Genomic DNA, 18,272 nt, shown 5'->3' with positions numbered 1-18,272 from the left:
GTCTCTGTGGCGCAATCGGTTAGCGCGTTCGGCTGTTAACCGAAAGGTTGGTGGTTCGAGCCCACCCAGGGACGGTGGGGAAACTTTTATCTTCATGGTCTCGCATTTCCTGGTTCTGATGTTTGTTTTGGCTGCAAAACAAATGCCCGGTTTCGATGGCCAGCTGAACACTGCCGATCTTCCACCATTTGACCTGTGATTGGCTTCGCCGAAATCTGAATTCTTCTTGACAGACAAGGTCCGAAGGTTGCAGGAGAGCCGCTTCACTCTGACATGGATATTTCTGCAGTGAGTGACGCCAGACTGTTTCCACAATGAATGTCACTCCATTTTATTTTGGAAACGCAAAATTGTATTCACATTCCGAACGGTTTCAGTTGATTTGTGAGAGAACATGAAAGGATCCTGCAGCGCTGCCTTGGATAATAACAACAGTTCTAAGCCGCATTTCAGTCGCGGCAACAAATCCTCACATCCGAGTGTCTGCACCCTTAAATCGGAGTATTTGCACCCTTACACCGGAGTATCTGCACCTTTGGATCCGAGCATCTGCACCTTTACAGCAGAGTATCTGCACCCTCACACCGGAGTATCTGCACCCTCACACCGGAGTATCTGCACCCTCACACTGGAGTATCTGCACCGTTGCACCGGAGTATCTGCGCCCTTACAACCATTAACTCATCAACTGTCCCCAATCATCTTTATCAGCGTCAGGAGCCCTAAACAAAACCCAGCAGTGAAGAAATTGGCTTCATGATTCTTCACTAATGTACGGACACATTTTTATTTCCGGGACTTTAAGGGAGATTTGGGGAAAGTGGCCGCTGATACTCAGAAACTACTGCTTGTTGCGTTTTTTCCCCCAGCGGGCTCGTTGGTCAAGGGGTATGATTCTCGCTTCGGGTTTGTTGTTTGAAATATGTGAGAGATCCCGGGTTCAAATCCCGGACGAGCCCTCATTTTTTTTTACCCCCCGACTTTTGATCTTGAGCTGTTGTTCAAGCTGGCAGGGTGTTTGGAGGTATCTCAATAATCTCACGTCCTCTGAATGCATTCTACTTGCAATCGCAATTGATTTTGAAACCACTCTCGGATTTCATCGCACTGAAGGTTGTGGTTGATAACCGCGGGCGCACCTGTTCGGACATTGGTGTTCAGAATGTACAAAATGCTGTCTCAAATACTCTGTTGTCATCCAGGGAGCTGGAGTTTTGCATGCCCAACCTTTCCCCGAGTAAGAATGTGTCCGGTCTGTACCAGAACTATCTCCTCACTCAAAGCCTTCCATTGCTCATTTACTGTTTTACCTGCCAATCATTGATTCCAATCCACCTGGACCCGATCCCTTTTCAACTCGCTGAAATTCGCTCTTCCCAGTTGAGTAATTTCATACTTGATTTTTCCTTGCATTTTCCAGAACTACACTAAACCTGCTTCAAATGCTCCCCCACTGAATCATGCTCCACTTGCCCCACTTCTTTCCCCGAAATAAATCCAACACTGCTTCCTTCCTCGTTGGGGTGAAAACATACGGATTCGGAAAGTTCTCTTGGACACATTTCAGGAATTGCTCGCCCCCTTTGACTTTTACACTGCCATTTCCCAGTCTATATTCGGATAAATGAAGTTCCCTTTTATCACTACTCTAAAATTATTGCATCTTTCTGCAATTTGCTCTTCTATCTCCTTCTCACTATTTGGTCGCCTAAAGAATGCATCCACCAGCGTAATAGCTCCTCAATTGTTCCTTAATTCTAAACAAATAGATTCTGCCTTTGAACCCTTCAGCATGGCGGCCCTTTCTACCTCTGTAACAGTATTTTTGATCAATCGTACCTGCTCCCCTCTACCCCCCCCCCCCCCCCCCCCCCCCACCTCCTTTTTTTCCCTGCCTTTCCTGAATACGTTGTAGCCAGGAATATTTAAGTGGCCACTCCTCCGCTTGTTTGAGCCAGGTCTCCATTATTGACACTATAACATAATCCCATGTTACCACTTGTGTCTGCAGCTCACCAACCTTATTTACCAAGTGTGTTAAACACAACATCAGGGCATAAGGGTAGGACAAGTTCCAATGCCCAATTAAACGTTCTATACACTAATGTACGTAGCATAAGAAATAAAACAAGTGAATTAGAAGCGTAAATTCAGCTTATAGTGCATGACCTAGTGTTCATCACTGAGACCTGACCACAAACTGGGCATGACTGGCAGATAAATATTTCAAGTTATAAGCCGTTGAGAAAGGATAGGGACATTGGAAAAGGCGGTGGAGTAGAGATATTGAGGAGGGATACTATTACTGCATAAGAAAGAAGACGTATCAGTCAAGGTGAGCACGCAGTAGAAAGGCTTTGCGTAGAAATTAGTAACAGAATAGAATACAAGACTTTGGTGGGAGTTGTTCATCGACTTCCGGACAGCAGTGAAAAAGTAACAGGATACACAGAAGTGGACAGGGTGTTAGGGGTCTGGAACTCACTGTCTGAAAGGGTGGTCGAGGCAGAAAACCTCAACTCATTTAAAAAGTACTTGGATGTGCATTTGAAGTGCGGTATTCTACAGGGCTATGGACCAAGTGTTTGAGCCAGGTCTCCATTATTGACACTATAACATAATCCCATGTTACCACTTGTGTCTGCAGCTCACCAACCTTATTTACCAAGTGTGTTAAACACAACATCAGGGCATAAGGGTAGGACAAGTTCCAATGCCCAATTAAACGTTCTATACACTAATGTACGTAGCATAAGAAATAAAACAAGTGAATTAGAAGCGTAAATTCAGATTATAGTGCATGACGTAGTGTTGGAAAGTGTGATTAAGTTGGATAGCTCGTTTTCGGCCGGCATAGACACGATAGGCCGAATGGCTTCCTTCTGTTCTGTAACTTTCTATGATTCTATGTGTGTGAAGGGATTCGCTCAGTCATCAGACGTGATGAGACACCAGCGAGTTCACAAGTGACTGCAGGGATCGGCATCTGCTGTTAATCATATCCAGGACTGAACCATGTTCATTCTGATATTTGGGGGTTGTTTCTGCTGATGTTAATAACCCCTATAACTGGGCTGGAGTTTAATATTCTGGATATCTGTTAAATAAATCAGCTTTGTTTTAAACACTTTGTTGTAGATTTTGGTCTTTCCCACGTGAGTGCTTAGCATCACCTGACGAGAGCTCACAAAGGACAATCTGGGGGGAGGATCATCCGGTGGGAACAGAACTTCAGCCTGGACACAGTCCTTCACGGCCACAGTGAGAGGGGCAAACGGCACTTTGGTCTTTCTTGTCTCTCTTCACTGACAGCAAAGTGGCCGTGCGGCGTCCAGTCTAAACATGACTGTCGTAAATATTCTATGAAGATTTAACCTGTTTGTGTGACAGTCCTGAGTCTAATATTTGAGGCAGGATTTAACAGATTTAAAATAAACCCGCATAAAAGAAATGGGTTCTGAATTGTGATTTCCGTGAAGCCAATGTTCCATTCCTTTATATGATTGATGTGCCTGCTCTCCGACCACAGGGTAAATGGTGGAATATCAGTCCTGCTCAGCCGGCAATGATCACGATACATTTTCTTGCAGACCAAACACACATTGAAACCCTGGAAATTTGAGGCGATGAATCCTTCGGGAAAATGAAATAAGGGTTCGAACCATCAAACTTTCTCGCGAAGTGATAGCACCAGCGAAACAGACGAAGAGATCACCTGCTAAACCAATAACTCACTGAGCTAAACTTTAAGATTGCAGCCACCAATATAACAGTTGTCTCCTGTCAGTTTACTTCTCCAAAATGATTGGTTGAAGCTTGCAGGTGTGAAAATACAACGAGCCGTTCTTCACTCTTGAACCAGCAACTGTGAAGTTAAGAGAAACGTGCCGGAGAAATACTCGATTTCAGCGCGGTGACACTGGGCCAGTGTCAAGGTCAGTTAATATGATCGCTGAGTGGCGAGAGGGTGGATTTGAAATTCCTGAGCGACCGCACCTGTGCATTTTCCAGATCTGCTTGTTGCACCAATCCCTTCAATTCTTCACTTGCAGGGACAATTCGATTAGAATCATAGAAGTTTACAACATGGAAACAGGCCCTTCGGCCCAACATGTCCATGTCGCCCAATATATACCACTAAGCTGGTCCCAATTGCCTGCACTCGGCCCATATCCCTCTATACCCATCTTACCCATGTAACTGTCCAAATGCTTTTTAAAAGACAAAATTGTACCCGCCTCTGCGACTGCCTCTGGCAGCTCGTTCCAGACACTCACCACCCTTTGAGTGAAAAAATTGCCCCTCTGGACCCTTTTGTATCTCTCCCCTCTCACCATAAATCTATGCCTCCTCGTTTTTGACTCCACTACCTTTGGGAAAAGATTTTGACTATCTGCCTTATCGATGCCCCTCATTATTTTATAGACTTCTTTCAGTTCACCCCTAAACCTCCTACTCTCCAGGGAAAAAAGTCTCAGTCAATCCAACCTCTCCCTACTCGGTTTCTCGGTTTCTTCTCCGAGGCTTGGTAAAATTTTTAAAGTTGAAAGAGACCAATATCAAGCAAACCTCGTCAGTGACATGCTCACAGATACAAAGCGGCCAGACTCTGCTTCAGTCAGATGAAAGGCCAGATCGGTTTCAAGGTCGAATGCAATTGCAAGCAAAGCTCGTTCAATGAAAGTGTAGGTCTTTGACGTGCCTTGAAAGGTGGTGATTGTTTGAACTGAACTTCTTCCGAAAGCGTTTGAGATTCAGGTGGAGTGATTTGGGGACTTCTTTTCCCTCTTTGCAAAGTCTGAACCGCAACTCAAGATAAAAATTCTCAGGCTAAATTGGGGATTCTCCGGAATATGAACCTCGAATCGAGAATTATACCCGACCTCAACGAGCCCAGAAACAAGAACGTGTCCTGACATTAAGATGTTACGCTCACATTCTATGAGAGGTCAGTCTGTAAAATAAAATGGCATTTTGAAGAGATATTCTGAGAAGTTCCGTATTGGACCCTGAACAAAGTACAAACACCGCACGATGTTTTTGCTGGTCAAATTCACTACACATCATAAATTCCACAAAAGCACCACGGGGAGTTGAATCTAGGACCGGAGTTCTTTAACCAACTAAGCCACGGAGCCAATTCACGGGAACGCTTCTCACTTCCTCTCATTAATATCTATGCTACACGTCATATTCTGTTGGGGGTTCAGACTGTTGTATCTTTATCAATTTCATAGAAACATAGAAAATAAGAGCAAGAGTAGATCATTCGGCCCATCTGGCCTGCTCCGCCATTCAAAATCATCATGGCTGATGTCTAACTCAGTACCCTGTTCCCGCTTTTTCCCCAGATCCCTTGAGCATTAAGAAATATATCGATCTCCTTCTTGAACACGTCTAATGACTTGGCCTCCACTGTCTTCTGTGGGAGAGAATTCCACAGGTTCACCAACCTCAGTGAAGAAATTTCTCCTCACCTCGGTTCTAAATGACATACCCCCTATCCTGAGACTGTGACCCCTGGTTCTGGACTCCCCAACCAACGGGAACATCCTCCCTGCATCTTGTGCTGATGGAATTTTATGTGTTTCGATAAGATCACCCCTCATTCTTCTAAACTCGAGTGAATATAGGCCTAGTCATACATCATCCTGCCATCCCAGGAATCAGTTTGGGAAACCTTCATTGCACTCCCTCCATGGCAAGGACATCCTTCCTCAGATATGGAGACCAAAACTGCACACAATACTCCAGATGTGGTCTCACCAAGGTCCTGTACAACTGCAGTAAGACATTCCTGCTCCTGCACTCAAATCCTCTTGAAATGAACGCCAACATACCATTCGCCTTCCTAACTGCTTGCTGCATCTGAATGCTCGCTTTCAGCGACTGGTGTACAAGGACACCCAGGTCTCGTTGCACCTCGCCATTTTCCCAATCTATCACCATTCAGATAATAATCTGCATTTCTGTTTTTACAACCAAAGTGGATAACCTCATTTATCCACGTTATACTGCATCTGCCATGTTCTTGCCCACTCACCCAACTTGTCGAAATCACATTGGACCGCCTCTGCATCCTCCTCACAGCTCACATTCCACCCCAGCTTTGTGTCATCTGCAAACTTGGAAATGTTACATTCCGTTCGCTCATCCAAATCATTGACATATATTGTGAATAGCTGGGGCCCAAGCACTGATCCCTGCGGTACCCCACTGGTCACTGCCTGCCACCCGGGAAAAGACCCATTTATTCCTACTCTGTCCTGTCTGTCAACCAATTCTCAATCCATGCCAGTATATTCCCCCAATCCCATGTGCTTTAATTTTGCACACTAACCTCTTGTGTGGGACCTTATCAGAAGCCTTCTGAAAATCCAAGTACACCACATCCACTGGTTCTCCCCTATCTATTCTACAAGTTACCTCCTCAAAAAAGTCCAGTAGATTTGTTAAGCATAATTTCCCTTTCATAAACCTATGCTGACTTTGTCCAATCCCGTTAATGCCTTCCAAGCGTTCTGTTATCGCATCTTTTAAAATAGACTCGAGCATTTTCCCCACGACTGATGTTAAGCGAACTGATCTTTAATTCCCTGTTTTTTCTTCCTCGTTTTTTCAATAGTGGGGTTACATTTGCCACCCTCCAATCTGTAGGAACCGTTCGAGTCAGTAGAATTTTGGAAGATGATCACCAATGCATGCACGAGTTCCAGGGCCATTTCGTTTCGTACTCTGGGATGTAGATTTTTTAGCCCCATTAATTTCCCGAGCACTTTTTCTTTAAAACTAATCCTGGTTTCCTTCAGTTTCTCCCTCAGTAGACCGTTACTTCCCTATCATTTCTGGAAGGTTGTTTGTGTCCTCCTTTGAAGACAGAACCAAAGTACGTGTTTAATTGTTCTCCCATTTCTTTGTTCCGCATTTGACTGTAAGGGACCTACATTTGTCTTCACTAATCTTTTTCTCTTGACATTTATAGAAACTTTTACAGTCAGTTTTTGTGTTGCCAGCTAGTTTACTCTTACTCTACTTTTCCCCCTCAGTCCACCTTTGCTGAATTCTAAACTGCTCCCAATCCTCAGGCCTGCAGCTTTTTCTGGCAATTTTATATGTCTCCTCTTTGGAACCAATGGCTAATTTCTTTTATAAGCCACGGTTGAGCCACCTTTCCTGTTTTATTTTTGTGTCAGACAGGAATTAATAATTGTTATAATTTCTCCACATGTTCTTTATATATTAGCCATTGCCTATCCACCATCATCCCTTTTTGTCAAGTTCTCCAATCTACCCTAGCCAACTCACTTTTGTAATTCCCTTCATTTAGATTCAGCACCCTAGTTTCGGATTTAACTACTTCACTCTCCATCTTAATGAGGAATTCTATCATGTAATGGTCGCTCTTCCCTGAGGGAGCCCGCACAAGATTGTTAATCAATCCTTTCTCATCGCACAATACCCAATCTCAGATCGCCTGTTCGCTAGTTGGTTCCTCAATGTATGAGTGTACATGATTTATTTCTAGACTCCAGGAATTCCTCCCCAACTGTATTATTGCTAATTTGGTTTGACCAAGCTGTATGTAAATTTAAGTCTGATTGTGGTTTACCTTTCTTGCCTGTGTCTCTAATTTCCTGTTTAATGCCCTCTCCTACATCTCCACTACTGTTTGGGGCCAATAGACAACTCCTAACAACGTTTTCTGCCCCTTGGTGTTAACTCCATCCCTAGATTCCAAATCGTGATTTTCCGAGCCAATATCCTTACTCACTATTGCATTGATTTCTTCCTTTACTAACAACGCTACCCCACCTCCTTTACATTATTGCCTGTCCTTCCGAAATATTGAATACCCCTGGATGTTCAGTTCACATACTTGGTCACCATGCAGCAATGTCTCTATAATCGCAACTATATCATACCCGTTAATACCTATCTGCGCTGTAAATTTATCGACCTTATTGCAAATGATCCGCACATTAACACCTATAGACTGTTCAAGATTGCTAGTCATCTTAGTATTTCGCACTATGGACCTATTTGTTTATCAGTATGTTTTCTCTGCCTGCCACTGTTCCTTCTTCCCGTTCTGTTTCGTTTCTATCATTGTTTCCCCCTCCTCCGTCTTCCTGCTCTGGTTCCCATCCCCCTGCCATTCTAGTTTGAACCTGCCCCAAAAGCACCAGCAAACAGCCCCCATGAGGACATCGGTCCGGTCCGGTGTTACCCGTCCCATCTTCCGCAGAACCGGTCCCAAAGGCTCACGGATTTAAATCCCTCCCTCCTACACCATCCCTGTAGCCACGCAATCATCTCGTCTATTCTCCTGCTCCTGTAGCCGGAGAGAGACCAGCAGCCAGTGGTCGTGCAAGGAGAGAGCCCAACATTCTCCCGGCTTGGCAAACTAGTCAATCGATGCCCTCAGGGAAGTGGCAATTCCGGAGATATGGGCCCAGGACCAACCCATAGGATCAGAGTTCGAGACAAGGGAACGAGTCATTCCTTCCCGACACAATTTTACGACAAACCCACCACAGCTTTGACCCGGATCTCATTCCGAATTGGGGAAGGTTGCAATTGTTGGCTGCAGCACAAACAATTCTCAAACCAGACACCAAGTTAACTCACTGCAAAGAGTACAATCCAGCGAGCATTTGGAAGATAACACGAGACCAGCAATCATCTATAACAGGATTTTATTATCCAACAGACACATCTACAGTTCCATGGAGCTGCACTCGGAGCCCACCCTGCGGCCCTGCTCCATTTTCCACATAGCAACAGTCCCGACCAACAGGGCCACGGAGAGCAGCGCTACCCCAACCGCTAATCCAGGAACACGGAAGGGGGAATCAACAGCAGTATCTGTGGGGAGAAGCCAGGGTGAGATGGGCACCAGTTACTCCATCACGAGACACATGTGGAGCTCCCTGCTTTACCTTTCTCGTCCTGGTGGATCAGAGCAGCCAATCTCGCCTCACCTTCCAGGAAAAGGATGGGTCCATCAGCGGTCACCAATACCCCAGACTAGTCATCGGCACTTCTTCGCCTCTCTGGGGCGAAGGACAGAAAGAGACAAGAGTTCATGGTTAATGATTAAATCTTCATCTGTCTGGAAATCCTGAATCAGATGGCCTCATGCAAAACATATCAGGGCCCTGGGTACCGGACAGAGTTTGGAGATTGCAGTTCCGGCTATAATTCCATCCGGTTCTCATCAAACGGATTCTCAGACGGACGTGCAAACTGAGCAGAGTTCGCAATCGCTGCTGCTACAATGGCCAGTCTGGTCTCCTGGTGAAGGAGACACTTTGATGCACTACTTTGACCCGCAGTTTTATGAGACACTCACGATTGGCCAGGTGTCCGGCCCCGGGACAACGGTTCGGTTCCACCCTGAATTCCCAGTGTCAGAATGATAGTTAGATGCTGGTTTAATGTTCTCCAAGGCCAAGGGTGGATACTCCGAACCGGATGTGGAACACACCCGTGCCAAAAGTGGGAGGATTCTGCTCCTTAGGGGTCGGCAAGTAGGGCAACTCAACATCCGGGCAAGCAGCAAGGAACCAAAAATACCTCATTCAACCCAGCTCAAGGATCAGAGCATCCTTCACAATTACTGACCCGCTGCCCTAGATTGCTATTCGAATGGAAACCTGCACCGAATGAAACTGGACAAGTTCCCAGAACCGCCAGGTTCGGGACATTCACCCTGTGCCCAGTGTTCGGCCCCTTGCTGAGGGAGCCCCATGTCCAGATGTCCCACACCCACCCCTCCCCATCAGGGTGGAGTCTCGAGTCAGATCACAGGTACTTACTGGGGCTGCAGGGAGCCGTGCAGTTCTCTCGGGTGGAAGGGTAGCAAACCTCAGCACTGCAGTGGAAATAAACCTGCAAAGGGACAGTGCGGTATGGTCAGTCCCACAGGTTACAGTCAGCAGATTAATGCTTCTAGTCAACCGACTCACTTAAGAGCCAGGGAACAAGTGATACCAAGTGACCGGGAAAGCAGCACTGAAGGAAACTCACCTCCCCGGTCAGAGCCCGGCCCGAAACTCGGTCCCAGAAAGCGAACGTGCTGACTACAAAACGATTATGGTGAGTTGGGAACAGCAAATGGGAAGCAGCGTTTACCGGGAGTAGGCGGGTTTTGTAGTTATCACCAGCAAAGGGGCACCTGGAACAGAGACAGAGGGGGAGTCACACGGTTATAGGTTTAAATGAAACCAATTATACCAGAGTCTGGAACAAAATATCAACTTCGAAGGAATATTTCCCCAATCACTAACCCGGACTGAAGTAACGATTTCTGTATTAATCTCCGCCCATGTCGCCCCCTTCCCAATCTGCCTCAAGCCCCCTCGCTCGCTCCCTCACCTCTCCACCAGGAGATCCCATCGGAGCCCCGAATACGGCTCTGGGGTGGGGGTCGCCCAGCAGTCATTGAGCAGCAGCACAAGGGACGGATCGTTCCGGTTCAGAACATGAACCTCCACAAACACGGGGTCCCGGAGCACACTCAGGATCGGGTAGTCACTGGCCACATACCAGCTCCGGTAACCACCATCTGAAAAGAGAAAAATGAAGGGTGGGCACTATTTGGAGAGCCTGAAGTTGGACACTACTATCAGCGAGCACTCGTTACCTTTCGCTATTCTCAGCTCCAGAAGCAGGATCCCGGCCTCAGTGGCAGGCAGTGGCGGAGAAAGGGTGTAAACTCTGGGCTTCACCTGCAGATCAGACTCCTGGCTTCCCTTGTAACTGCACTGGACATGGAGCCTGCAAGAGAACGGACATGGCTGGAGAATTCAGCTCCTCAGTCTCTACCCGCTGAATGTGCTCCTATTCTCACCTGAACGGGCTGTCCCGGGTCACCGATCCCAAAGCGCCATCCAAGATCTCAAACTCACCCAACACATCCGTTTCATACAGGATGTTCACCCCGTCCAGCTACAAGAGACAGAAGACCATCAGTCCTGAACTGAGCCATTGATGGGACTCCCAGCCCGCAATACCTACCCGCTGAGTAGCACCACACTCAGTAACTGCGAACTGAAAGAGCACAGTGTCTGCAGAGGCCACGGTCGGATTGCACTCAGCTCCGTCTCCATCCTTCAGATGGAGGGTTGTTAGGTTTACAGGAGGCAGCGTCAAATCCTTGGAGATCGCGATCAGAACCCGCCCATCCTTGGTGCAGACTGCAAGAGAGGCAATGAAAGGCGGTTAGTTGCCCCACGGGGAGGGTCAAGTGAACCGTTACCGGGAGGGGGACAAACCCCACCCATGTTTAAATTTCTATCCCACCCCATTATCTGTCCAATGGAAACCAATGGACCAAGTTCAGCTCACCACCGCGCTGCTTGGATTTAAATTGCCCGCATCTCCGATAGAAATCAAATATCAAATCCAAATAGCCAGTGGCAGCAGGGGCCGGGGCTCATTCACTCTGCCCTTACTCAGTGCGACTCCCAAGTCACCGAACAAGAGTAGAATGATTCGAACTGCAGATACTGGGTCAAAGGGCGATTAACTATTGCCCTTTCTGTATCGGATTAACAGCACCCCCAATCCCATCAAATCTACTCTGCGGGATTGGAAGCTCAATCCCACCAGCGGTTCCACTCTCCGGACTGGAAAAGTTTGAATCTCCAACTGGCGTTGTAGGACAGGAAGGAAAGAGATGAAACTGTCCAGGGAAACCGCGTGCAGCTTGATGGCGGGTGACCCTGGAAAGTCCTGGCCCAGAATATTGACGGACCAAGAATACACCCACCTGGCAAATTGTTCAGTGAATAGAAACACGGCGGCGCATCCCGATTCCCCGCATCGAAGCAGCAGCCTCTCTGCACACACTCACTAGCTTCAATTCCCGGAAATCCGCAGTCTTTGCGGTTTTTAGGAGACAACCAACATTTATCGGCGGGGAAAAGGAGAGAGGGCGGCTGAGCTGAACAGATTACAACAAATAACAAAACAAGAATCCCCAACCCCTCCATTATAACAAGCAAACTCTCCTAACTAAGTGATAATGGAAAGCCGACTCCCCCTTTTTATAGCAGAGCTGTTTAACCCGCAGTAACGGAATGTCCCAATCAGCCTGAGGCAGAGTCCGTGGCCCACGAGCTCCCGAACATCAACCCGCATTCGCACGGATCACACGGATGGGCCTGTTTTTAATGGCAGAATAAAGGTGAGACTGGGTCCAACGACAACTTTATTTCTTCATCACAACCAAACTGGAACCAAATCGCATTATTTGTTTTTTTCTTGCTTTTTTAGTCACCTTTATTTTTTAGACCGAACGTCACCTATAATAGTTTATTAAAAATAGGCCCCATCTCCGTGTGACCGGTGGGAATGCGGGTTTTTTAATACTAATTAATAAACAGAGTGAAATCAATATGTTATTGTCCAGATACGGTACGGTAGCAGAGTGGTTATGTCATTGAAATAGTAATCGAGCAGGCCTGGCTGAATAATCTCCAAGTCATAAGTTCAAATCCCACCACGTCAGCTGAGGAATTTAATTTCAATTAATTAAATAAAATCTGGAATTAAAATACTGGTATCAGTAATGGGTTGCTATGAAACTACCGGATTGTCGTGAAAACAAATCTGGTTCACGAATATCCTTCAAAGAAGGAAACCTGCTGTCCTTACCCGGTCTGGCCGAAATGTGACTCCAGACCCACAGCAATGTGATTGATTCTTAATTGCCCTCTGAAATGGCCGAGCAAGCAACTCAGCTGTATAAATCTCGCTTAAAAAAAAGTCATAATAAGAATAAAACCGGACGGACCACTCGGCACGGGACACGACAAAGGTCAAAACAAGCCCAGTTGACCCCGCAAAGTCCTCCTCACGAACATCTGGAGACTTGTGCCAAAATTGGGGGAGCTGTCCCACAGACGAGTCAAGCAACAGCCTGACATAGCCATGCTCACAGAATCATGCTTTTCAGCCAACTTCCCAGACTCTTCCATCACCATCCCTGGGGATGTCCTGTCCCACCGGCAGGACAGATCCGACCAGAGGTGGCGGTACAGTGACAAACAGTCAGGAGGGAGTGGCCCTGGGTGTTCATCAACATTGAATCTGGACCCCATGAAAACTCATGGCATAAGTTCAAACATGGGCAAGGAAACCTCCTGCTGATTACCAGCTACCGTCCTCCCTCAGCTGATGATATCAGTCTTCCTCCATGTTGAGCACCACTTGGAGGAAGCACTGAGGGTAGCAAGGGCACAGAATGTACTCTGGGTGGGGGACTTCAATGTCCACTACTGACCGAGCTGGTCGAGTCCTGAAGAATATAGCTGCGAGACTGGGCCTGCATTGGGTGTTGAGCGAACCAACACGAGGGATAAACTGACTTGACCTCGTCCTCACCAATCCACCTGTCGCAAATGCATTTGTTCCATGACACCACTGCACAGTCCTCATGGAGACGAAGTCCCGTCTTCGCACTGAGGATACCATCCAACGTGTTGTGTGACACTACCATTGTGCTAAATGGGATAGATGCAGAACAGATCGAGCAGCTCAAAACTGGGCATCCATGAGTTGCTGTGGGCCATCAGAAGCAGCACAATCTGTAATCTCATGGATCAGTATATCCCTCACTCTACCATTACAAACAAGCCAGTGGATCAACCCTGGTTCAATGAGGAGTGTAGAAGAGCATGCCAGGAGCAACACCAGACGTCCAAATAATGAGGTGTCAACCTTTTGAAGCTACAACTCAGGACCACATGCATGCTAAACAGCGGAAGCAACATGCTATAGACAGAGCTAAGCGATTCCACAACCAACGGATCAGATCAAAGCTCTGCAGTCCTGCCACATCCAGTCGTGAATGGTGGTGGATAATTAAACAAGTCATGGGAGGAGGAGGCCCTGTAAACCTCCCCATCCTCAATGATGGCAGAGCCCAGCACGTGAGTGCAAAAGACAAGGCTGAAGCGTTTGCAACCATCGACGGCCAGAAGTGCCATGTGGATGATCCATCTGGGCCTCCTTCCGATATCCCCAAAATCACAGAAGCCAATCTTCAGCCAGCTCGATTCACTCCACGTGATATCAAGGAACGGCTGGAGTGCACTGGATACAGCAAAGGCGATGGGCCCGGACAACATCCCGGCTGTCGTGCTGAAGTCTTGTGCTCCAGAACTAGCCGCCCCTCTCGCCAAGCTGTTCCAGTACAGCTACAAGACTGGCATCTACCCGACAATGTGGAAAATTGCCCAGGTATGTCCTGTCCAAAAAAGCAGGACAAATCCAATCCGGCCAATTACCGCCCCATTAGTCTACTCTCGATCATCAGCAAAGTGTTGGAAGGTGTCGTCGACAGTGCTATTAAGCGGCACTTACTCACCAATAAACTTCTCACCGATGCTCGTTTGGGTTCCACCAGGACCACTGAGCTCCAGAACTCATTACAGCCTTGGTCCAAACATGGACAAAAGAGCTGAATTCCAGAGGTGAGTTGAGAGTTACAGACCCTTGATATCAAGGCAGCATTTGACCGAGTGTGGCACCAAGGAACCCAAGTAAAATTGAAGTCAATGTGAATCAGGGGAAAACTCTCAAGTGGCTGGATTTATACCTAGCACAAAGGAAGATGGTAGTGGTTGTTGGAGGCCAATCATCTCACCCCCAAGACATTGTTGCAGGAGTTCCTCAGGGCAGTGCATTAGGTCCAACCATCTTCAGCTGCTTCATCAATGACCTTCCCTCCATCATAAGGTCAGAAATGGTGACGTTCGCTGATGATTGCACAGTGTTCAGTTCCATTCGCAATCCCTCAAATAATGAAGCAGTCCGAGCCCGCATTCAGCAAGACCTCGACAACATCCAGGCTTGGGCTGATAAGTGCCAAGTAACATTGGCGCCAGACAAGTGCCAGGCAATGACCATCTCCAACAAGAGAGAGTCGAACCACCTCCCCTTGACATTAAACGGCATTACCATCGCCGAATCCCCCATCATCAACATCCTGGGTTCACCATTGATCAGAAACTTAACTGGACCATCCATATAAATAGTGCGGCTACAAGAGCAGGTCAGAGGCTGAGTATTCTGCGGCGAGCGACTCACCTCCTGACTCCCAAAGCCTTTCCCCATATACAAGGCACAAGTCAGGAGTGTGATGGAATACTGTCCACTGGCCTGCATGAGTGGAGCTCCAACAACACTGAAGAAGCTCGACACCATCCAGGACAAAGCCGCCCGCTTGATTGGCACCCATCCACCACCCTAAACATTCACTCCCTTCACCACCGACCCACAGTGGCTGCAGTGTGTACAATCTTTGGGATGCACTGCAGCAACTCGCCAAGGCTTCTTCGACAGCACCTCCCAAACCTACGACCTTTTCCACCAAGAATGACAATGGCAGCAGGCAGATGGGAACAATACCACCTGCACGTTCCCCTCCAAGTCACACACCATCTCGACTTCGAAATATATCGCCGTTCCTTCATCACTGCTGGGTGAAAATACTGGAGCTCCCTACCTAACAGCACTGTGGGAGAACCTTCACCACACGGACTGCAGCGGTTCAAGAAAGCGGCTCACCACCACGACTCAAGGGTGATTAGGGATGGGCAATAAATGCTGGCCTCGCCAGCGACGCCCACATCCCATGAACGAATATATATAAAAAAACTTAAATACTGTGGCTACAATAGCAGGTCAGAGGCTGGGCATTCTACGGCGAGTGACTCAGCTCATGACTCTCCAAAATCTTTCTACCATCCACAAGGCACAAGTCAGGAGTGTTATGGAATACCCTCCACATGCCTGGACGAATGCATCTTCAACAACAATCAAGAAGCTAGGCACCATCCAGGACAAAGCAGCCCGATTAATTGGCACCCCATCCACCATCTTTAACATTCACTCCCTCCAGCGCACCGTGGCTGCAGTGTGTACCATCTACAAGATGCACTGCAGCAATGCAATTCGCCAATGCTTCTTCGACAGCACCACCCAAACCCGCCACCTCTACCAGCTAGAAGGACAAGAGCAGCAGGCGCATGGGAACAACACCACCTGCACGTTCCCCTCCAAGTCACACACCATGCTCACGTGAAGCTGGGTCAAAATCCTAGAACTCCCTGCCTAACAGCACTGTGTGAGAACCTTCAGCACACGGACTTCAGCGGTTCATGAAGGCGGCTCACCGCCACCTTCTCAAGGCCAATTAGGGATACACAATAAATGCTGGCATTGCCAGCGACGGTCACATCCCATGAAATCATAGATTTCGGAGAAAGGTTGCAGCACGGAAGGAGGCCATTCGGCTCTAATATAACAGCAATCCGGCTCGTCCCACTCCCCCACCGTTTCCCCGTAGCCGTGCAATTCTTTTCCTTTCAAGTTATTATCCAGTTCCCTTTTGAAGGCCATGATTGAATCTGCCTCCACCACCCCCTCGGGCAGTGCATTCCAGGTCCTAACCATTCGCTGTGTAAAGAAGTTTTTCCTCATGTCACCTTTGGTTCTTTTGCCAGTCACCTGAAATCTATGTCCTCTGGTTCTCGACCCTTCTGCCAATGAGAACAGTTTCTCTCCATCTACTCTGTCTAGACCCATCATCATTTTGAATAACTTGATTAATTCTCCTCGCAACTCTCTCTGTTCCAAGGAGAACAACGCAACTTCTCCAGTCTATCCAAGTAACTAAAGTCCCTCATCCCTGGAATCATTCCAGTAAATCTCTTCTGCACCCTCTCGAAGGCCTTCACATTTTTCCTAAAGTGCGGTGCACAGAACTGGACACAATACTCCAGTTGTGGCCGAATCAGTGTTTGATAAAGGTTCATCATAACGTCCATGCTTTTTTACTCTATGCCTCTATTTATAAAGCCCAGGATCCCGTATGATTTTTAACGGCTTTCTCAACCTGCTCTGCCACCTTCAAAGATTTGTGCACATAAACCCACAGAACTCTCTGAACCTGTGCCCCTTTTAGATTTGTGCCCTCTAGTTTATATTGCCTCTCCTCGTTCTCCCTACCGAAATGTATCATTATGCATGTTTCTGCATTAAATTTCATCTGCCATGTGTCCGCCATGCAGCCAGTCTGTCCATCGCCTCTTGAGGTGTATCACTATCCTTCACAGTGTTTACCGCCATTCCAAATTTTGTGTCATCTGCAAATTTTGAAGTTGTGCCCAGTACACCCAAGTCCAAGTCATTAATATATATCAAGAAAATCAGTGGTCCCATCACTAACCCCTGGGGAACAACACTGTACACCTCCCTCCAGTCCACAAAACAACCGCTCACCACTACTTTCTGTTTCCTGTCCCTTAGCCAATTCTGTATCCATGTTTCTATTGCCCCCTTTATCCATGGGCCGCAATCTTACTGATAAGCCTACAGTGGGGCAATTTATTAAATGCCTTTTCAAAGTCCATATACACCGTATCAACTGCATTGCCTTCACCTACCCTCTCTGTTATCTCATCAAAATATTCCATCAGGTTAGTTAAACTCGTTTTGCCTTTAACTAATCAATCCACACTCGTCCAAGTGATTGTGAATTCTGTCCCGGATTATCGTTTCTGAAAGTTTCCCCAACACTGATGTTACCTGACTGGCCTCTTGTTGCTGGGATCACCCTTGCACTCTTTCTTGAACAAGGGTGTAACATTTGCAATTCTCCGCTCCTCTGCACCACTGCCGTATATTTGGATATTTGGATGATTATGGCCAGTACCTCTGCAATTTCCCCTCTGACTTGTATCAGCAACCTAAGATGCATCCCATCCGGATCGGGTGCCTTATCTACTTTAAGTGCAGATAGCCTTTCAAGTACCTCTTTTTTATCAATGTTTCGCCGATCTGGTATCTCAACTATATCTTCCTATACTGTAACTCTGGCAGCATCTTCATCTTCGGTAAAGACAAATGCAAAGTATTCATTTAGTCCCTGAGCCACCCACTCTGCCTCCATGAGTAGATCTCCTTTATGGTCACTAATCAGAGTAGGGCTCTTACGACCCGTTTAATGTTTACATGCCTGTGGAAGACTTTTGGATTCCCTTTTATGTTGGCCTCCAGTCTATTCTTATACTCTCTCTTTGACCCTCTTATTTCCTCTTTCACATCCCCTCTGAACTTTCTACATTCTGCCTGGTGAATGAATACATGAAAAAAAAAGTTAGGATTTCCGTCAGCCTGAAACAAAAAGTTATGAGTTGATTAATGGCGATTTGAACAACTATTCGTCTTTTTTCAGAGTTTAATGAGTATTGCGAAACTAA

General features: G+C 47.1%; 1 non-coding gene across 1 annotated transcript; it reads left to right on the top strand.

Annotated features, from left to right (window-relative positions):
• On the top strand, positions 1-74 carry trnan-guu (transfer RNA asparagine (anticodon GUU)). Its single transcript has one exon. It is a non-coding gene; the product is annotated as a tRNA-Asn (tRNA).
• Positions 75-18,272: the final 18,198 nt, after the last annotated feature.

This window comes from Heptranchias perlo, chromosome 20 (genome assembly GCF_035084215.1).
Source record: "Heptranchias perlo isolate sHepPer1 chromosome 20, sHepPer1.hap1, whole genome shotgun sequence".
Lineage (NCBI taxonomy): Eukaryota > Metazoa > Chordata > Chondrichthyes > Hexanchiformes > Hexanchidae > Heptranchias > Heptranchias perlo.
Note: the sequence above shows the minus strand (reverse complement) of the source record. Positions and strands in the feature narration are given on the sequence as shown.